The following is a 6,827-nucleotide window of genomic DNA, read 5'->3' on the forward strand; positions in this document are numbered from 1 at the left end:
AACTGAGATTCAAAGTCCATTTTTTGAGTAATTGCTGTATAATGGAACCAGTCTCCTCACAAAGCACATGTGTTCTTGGCAAGTGGTTTGTAGGTAGTGGAAGCACAGGAAGAGAAAGTTAAAAGCACAACACAAGAAATAATCTTGGAGCCCCTGCATTAAAAAATAGTCAGTTTTAATTCTTTTAAAATTCTAAATAAAACCAGCATTAGATCCACAGCCTGTATTCTGATTTAACCTAAAGTTTGAAAGTGTTTGAAGTTGGTATTTCTAGTCCAAGTTCATTGCCTTGATACACAAACCAAGAATCTTCTATATTTGACTAGTTTATTTAAAAGCAGTAGTTTTCTAAACAAGGTATGGAGAAGGAGACATTTCATTTCACGGGCACTGTGCCCACTCTGAACACTCACATGGGAAAAGGGCAAAGGCAGAGGAAGGGGCTAAAGGCAGCAAGTGCACAGGTGCTGATCTGATGGAAACCCATCTTTCAAAAGAATATTGTGACTTCTTGTATTTGGCATGTCCTGGAAAAAAACTGTTTTAAGCTTCCTTTCCCAAGCTGCTTATGATTAACAACCTTCTTTCCATGTCCTCCATCTCTAGACCAATATTCCTTCTTCTACCACTAAACCCATATGAGTCATCCCTTTTAAAATCCGTGGTGGTCACACAGTGAACTCACACACACACACAGAGCAAATTAGGGGAAAATTGATGTCAAGACCTATCGAGTATGAAGGGCCTTTTAAAACCAACCTTCAGAATGTGCTAATATTTACACATTCCCAAACCACCTGGAAATATGTTCCAACAGCTTTAAAGCGTTTGCAGTACCATTTAGATGTATATGCAGCCATTCAGGGTTGCACATTAATTTACCCTAAAATCCAATATGATCCAATTCATAATTTGATGTCTTTGAAAAAATACCTGCCTAACCCTGGATTTTATAGGAAGTCAAAAATCTCATTTCAGCTAAGAAGGAGTCAGGGGCTTTTTTTCTTCAACAATTTTCAGATTTTTTTTTCTTTTTATGCTGCAGATACAATTTATTAGTCTTAAGGCTGTGCTTTTCCATAATGTTTTCGAAAAAACTTTTTCTTTCTTCTTGTAAATATGAGATAGTTTGGAGTTCCTTAGGTTTGAAGGAGTTTTGATGATAGCATGTTACTGTATTGATGGAAATGTGGATAAATAAAACCATATAATTTTGTATGCATTGTGCTCATATAACGTTTAGGTCCTTTTATTCTGTATAGAACTCTATCAAATATTTGATATAAATGGATATCTACAGTCTATAATTCCATTGTTTAATCCTATTTAATCCTCTATTTACTTTATTTTGGGTTCCATTTACATGTTCTGCCAAACTACAGCAAATAATCTTAACTTTCATATATTCAGCTCCATCTTGAGTCAACTGCAAATGCAGAGACAAACAAGAAATTTATTTTGAAATCTGACATAAATAAATGATTGTATACCTGAGGTTTTAAAAAAACCCCAAACACCCCCCCCCCCCCCCCCCGCCAAAACAGAAGCACGTTGGGCCCTTTTAATTCTCCTGCAGATAAAAGGGGTGAGCTTAAAGTCACTGGGGTCAATCTGCACCTGTGTTTTCTTCTTCACAGCAGCAATAATTATTCTTACGAATGAACGGTGACATTTAATTGCCTATAAACACATTTTAAGATCTAGTGATGATGTTACTAATCAATTGGAAAATGCAGCAAGTTTCTTCCAGATATTGATATGATTAGAGCACATCCCTCTTGCTGCTGTGGGTCAGCACCACATCATCCATCACATTACAGAATCCTGGAATGGTTTGTGTTGGAAGGGACTTTAAACATCATCTCTTTCCGACCTTTTGCCATGGGCTGTGACACCTTCCACTAGACCAGGTTGCTTCATGTTCCATAGGGTTCATGGACGTCCATATTTAAGTTTAAGATGTGAAAAGCCAAAGTGGTCAATGCAAATATCACATAATATAGTAGGGACAGATCCTTTCTGCACAGTACATGGGGCAAAAATCAGATTCCTCTCCTGGTTAGCTTGGTGGAATTCTTGCTGGTGATGTTAAAGTTCAAATAAAGTTGCTTTGAAAGAGTTAATAATACAAGATTAATAGCTGTTATAAGCACGTTGCAGATATCAGGAGTTAGTGCTATAAAATGTAATAAGCACATCAACAGATGGCCTGGTGGATGGTCATAAGCCACGGTTACAAGCACGTGATTGACCTGTTGGACTCCGCACCAATCTCCACAACCAACTGGCCACGTCTTCCAACACCTCCCAGCCACTCATTAACTCTTTGTAAACTATTTACACACACGCTGTTAACATGTAGCGTGATCTCCTCGCCACTGCCTGCAACAGGAGCAATTACTTGCAACAGTTTATTAATTCAATTAATGGGAGGCAGGTTCTGACAGCCGGAGTGGAGAACCAGCAGGCGCTGGACGCAGCTGTTCCCCGGCACCTCTGGCTCACTCTGCTCACCTTCGAGGTGCCTTTTGTCACTAATTATTCTCACCCAGAAGCACAAGAGGGAACCCAGACACAGGGTTTGGTAGGGAAGGGGTTTGGCCGCTGTGCCACACCACGAAGGCTCAGCGTGGTTGCAGAGTGCATCGACAGCCCTTTAAAACCCTGTCAAAAAGGCACAAACATCAGCATAATTTATCGGTGGCTATTTTAGGCAGGTGCACGGGAACTCTAAATATATGGCATTCACTGCTTGCTGCAGTTGCTATGGATATGATATCTCAGGCCTGTAACTAGGGTTATAAATGCTGTTGTGTGCTTATTATTGTTGTTGTTATTAAAACATGAATTTTATAGTTATTCCTGCTCAGCTGCTGCTCTTAAATCATCCATGTAACTGCTTATTCTTTGTTTGAAGGAAGGATGTGTATAGGAAAGAGGTAATAAACAATACCCTTTCTTCCTTCTGCTTTTTCTTTGCTCCAGAAGGGAACAATCTTCAGCTCCTGTTTGCAGCAGTATTAGGGCCAGGAGAAATAGAAATCACTCAGAGCCAAAGAAATGTCCTTCATGTGAATCTATCTGATTAGCACTCTGATAGTTAAATCTTGCACACATCAAATGTGTCCAATTGGGTTTTTTCCTTCTCTTTGTCTGAAGAGGTTGTTCTCCTGCAGCTGCAGGATTCTGCACAGCCCTCTCAATATTACAGTGAGATGGTCACTTCTACCCAAATCCTGCAGATCTAGGAAAGAGAAGATGGTCAGAGGCCAGAGAGGCTCTACAGAGAGAGGAGTTAATGTCAACCTGCCCACCCAGTGTCCATCTGAGGTGTGCTGTGCTCCTGTCCGTTTGCCAGGATGAGACTGAGCATCCTCCTGCAGTCGGGAGCCTGTGAAGGTCATTGATATAGGGTGCAATTCAGTGCAGAGCAAAAACTGGCAAAAAGTGAAAAACGTGGTAAAAATGGGCAACCCACATTTTGCCTGGCTTGTTACGAGTCTATACAATACAGCTTATAAGGGGAGATTTGGAGGGGAAAAAGAGTGAATTCCAAGGATTTCAGTTTGTCTTTCAGGTGTACAAAACCCACTCACCCAGGCTGTGTAAAAGATGTATCCCTCACCCAGGCATGATTCCCACCTGGAACTCTTACCTACCCACACCTCCCCACAACGAGAACGTTCAGCCTGAAGCAGAGGCTGAACAAAGCGAGCTGGCAGCACCAGCAGCCCCTGGAGCAGAGGAGGTGGCTGCAGTGGGTGCTCTCAGCTGCTGGACCGTGGCAAAGGCCTCACCAGGAGCTGCAGAGACCTTCCAAAAAGCAGCCCCTCAAGCAGACACAGGCAGTGCTCTGTGATGGCTGACCTTTGTCCCCGGGAGCTGACATGGCTGGAGAAGGCAGGAGAATAAATTTCAGCAGTTCCCTTCTGCTGGTAATACAAAATGTTCAGATGCATAAAGGTTATGACAAGCGAGCATCTGGTAAAGAGGTCAGGCTGCCCTGAGCTGGCTGCAGAAGCCAAAATAAAGTCTAGGCAAGCCTATACAGAGTCCGAGCACCGAGGCAGGGGAATGAATGAGGCCTCTTCCTCCCCAGTGGTGGCCCCAGAAAGCAGTGGTGAGGCTGCCGTTAAAACTAAAGTACGGCTGAGTATATTTGCCTTGGGCAGATATATGTTTTGGGAGACCGGGGTCAGTGGCTGTTTTAACCGCGTTGTTTCATCCCCACTGCCACACTTCCTGAGTTTTCCACTTAAGCGGCATTTTAAGCAGGACACAGGTATGCTGGTGGCATTCAGCATCACACTCCAGAGGGTAAAATGTGTGTGTGTGTGTAACCAGGTGTTTCTTTTTGCCCATCTATCTCAAGGGCCACAAACCAGCAGTGGAAAAAGGGGAAGCATGAAACCCAGTGCTGAACGGAGAGGAGGAATGACAGGAGAACCAACAGGACAGAGAAGAAGAGCCATCATGTCATGATTTCATCATGAAGCACAATGTTATGAAAATTAACTTTAATTTGTCCAAACTATAACTTTAATTTTGCACATGGTACAAGTACAGTGTGCTTGAGGTTTTCATTGTCAAAGATATGACCATGGTGTGGTTGTACATGTTGAAAAATCCTGATTTAAATATCTCCACTGAAAATGACAGGAGCCCTCCTGGAGAAAGATGACAACATACAGGAGCCAAATCTGATTGAAAGGGAGCACTGAAGCCGAGCATGTGCATGTGCATGGCTGGCACTGGAAGCTGCTGAACATGGGAAAGCGTGAGGAAAGCTGAACACTGGGCACAGCTCTCCTCTTAAGAAGTTAAGAGAACAGAGCTATGGGCATCTTGGCATTCACAGAAAAAGGGATTCCTCCCACGTACCTCCACAGAATAAAAGGTAACGACAGCCTGGCAGAATCCAGTCAGATAATTACAAATTATGAATTTCACATCAGCAGCTCAGGAGGACGGAGAGCACTGCAAATGCCTCCTGTTCAACAATGTGCTGTTATTACCATATTTTTCAAAAAAACTTTTAAAAAGAACCTGACAGATTGCAGAAACAAACTACGTTACGACACCTATAGGACTGTTTATATGAGACTGGAAGCTCTTTGGAGGCACAGCACATCTTTCTGCTCTCTGCCTGTACCAGTGCAAACCCAGTGCAACGGGCTTGTCCATGACTTACCCTATTTGCCAAAGTAATGAAAGAAAGACTATTTGACAAAAATAAAAGTTCTTTATGATAGCAAAATGATGAACGATAAACATGCAGTTTCCACTTCAGCTCTGCCTTTACACAACAATACGTTAATTGGTAAATAAGACATTACAATTTATGCTGCATCAATGCCATGACACACAGAGAAAGGACACTTGTTCTGCTCTGAACCGGCGTCTGTAGCAGCCACAGCTGTACCCAGCAACAGTAAAAATTTATGGGACATGAAGATCTCTCTGGTTCAATTTGAGGACATGAAAGCCTGTGTGTGGTTGATAAAATCTACAGTAGACACACACATGGCAGTCCAGGATGGTTTCATGTGTAAATGCCTGATTTTCCTGCAGGGAATCTCAGAAGGGTTGTGCTTCCACCCAAATGGGCACAGGCCCGTGCTTTGAGTTATTCTTGAATTATTGACAGAGTCCTGCATAGGTATGCATATGTGGCAATTCTGGCCCTGTTGTAGCCAGTGATGATCTTTCCTTCAATTTCTGTGACACAGAATTGAACCTTTCCATCTTTCCTAAGGGGTATAAGAGCCAACAAGTAACTCAGACAACTGGACCATTCTCACAGGGCAAACGGTACAAGAAAGGACAGAGAAACTACAAGAAGAAAAACATGTACAGTACAAGGTTGTGGGAAATGATGGGGTAGCATCAATGAAGGATATTGTAATATAAGATGTTCAAGAAGAATTTAGGTTTAAATGTAAAAACTTAATTTTGACATTTGCATTAATAATGTGATATTTTCAAATTTCTTAATGTACTTTTTTTTTTTTTAAACCCCTAGAATATAGCTAATTCTTGCAGATGTCTGCTTTCTTATACTTCAGCATCATTTTTCCATCTCCCCATGCCAAAGTATTGCAACAAATCTGGGATTACTCAGGACACCCATATGCCGCGCAGCATGGCGACTACGAGCTCCGGCGAAACAGCGGGAACACGGCCCACGTCTTCTGATTCTGAAAAGCCCAAACCTTTTCTGCTTCAACTCATCCCATGTCCCCACCATTTGGGGCTCGGCTGTCCAATGTCATTGAGGGATATGAGCGAACAGCTGAGAAACAGAATGACAATGTTGGAGTGTTGGATGGGGACGATGAGTGCGCAAGGGGAGGGCGTTGAGTGTGGATGGGGACGTGTTCTACTGTGGTTTGTCCCCTGCACTGAGCCAAGCCTTGGCACCCCTGTCCCTCGCTCCTGACCTGCATCCCTGGGAGCAGCGCTCCAGAGTTGGCCCTTGGCCCTGTTCTCAGTGTGAAACTGAGGAGCAGCTTCCATTAAATGCCTTAAATAAATAAACACGCCATGCAAAAATCGCAGATACGGACTTCTCCTTTCTCCTAACCCCATCCCAGCCTTTTTTGTATGTTTTATTTTATTTATTTATTTGTTTGTCAGGAACACAGCAGTGTTTCCACTAGCAGTGCTTGCTCGTGGGCTCTCGCACCGCCCCGCAGGATGCTCGCTGCACATCCATCAGGTCTCCTTCTCCCTTTTCCCCGTTAGGGAAGGCCAGGGCAGAGGCATGAGCGGCGGCGGCCCCGCAACATCCCGGGGTGCAGCATCCTCCCGGTCCCGCTCCCGTCGCG

Source organism: Corvus brachyrhynchos, unplaced genomic scaffold, assembly GCF_000691975.1.
Source record: "Corvus brachyrhynchos isolate BGI_N302 unplaced genomic scaffold, ASM69197v1 scaffold200, whole genome shotgun sequence".
Lineage (NCBI taxonomy): Eukaryota > Metazoa > Chordata > Aves > Passeriformes > Corvidae > Corvus > Corvus brachyrhynchos.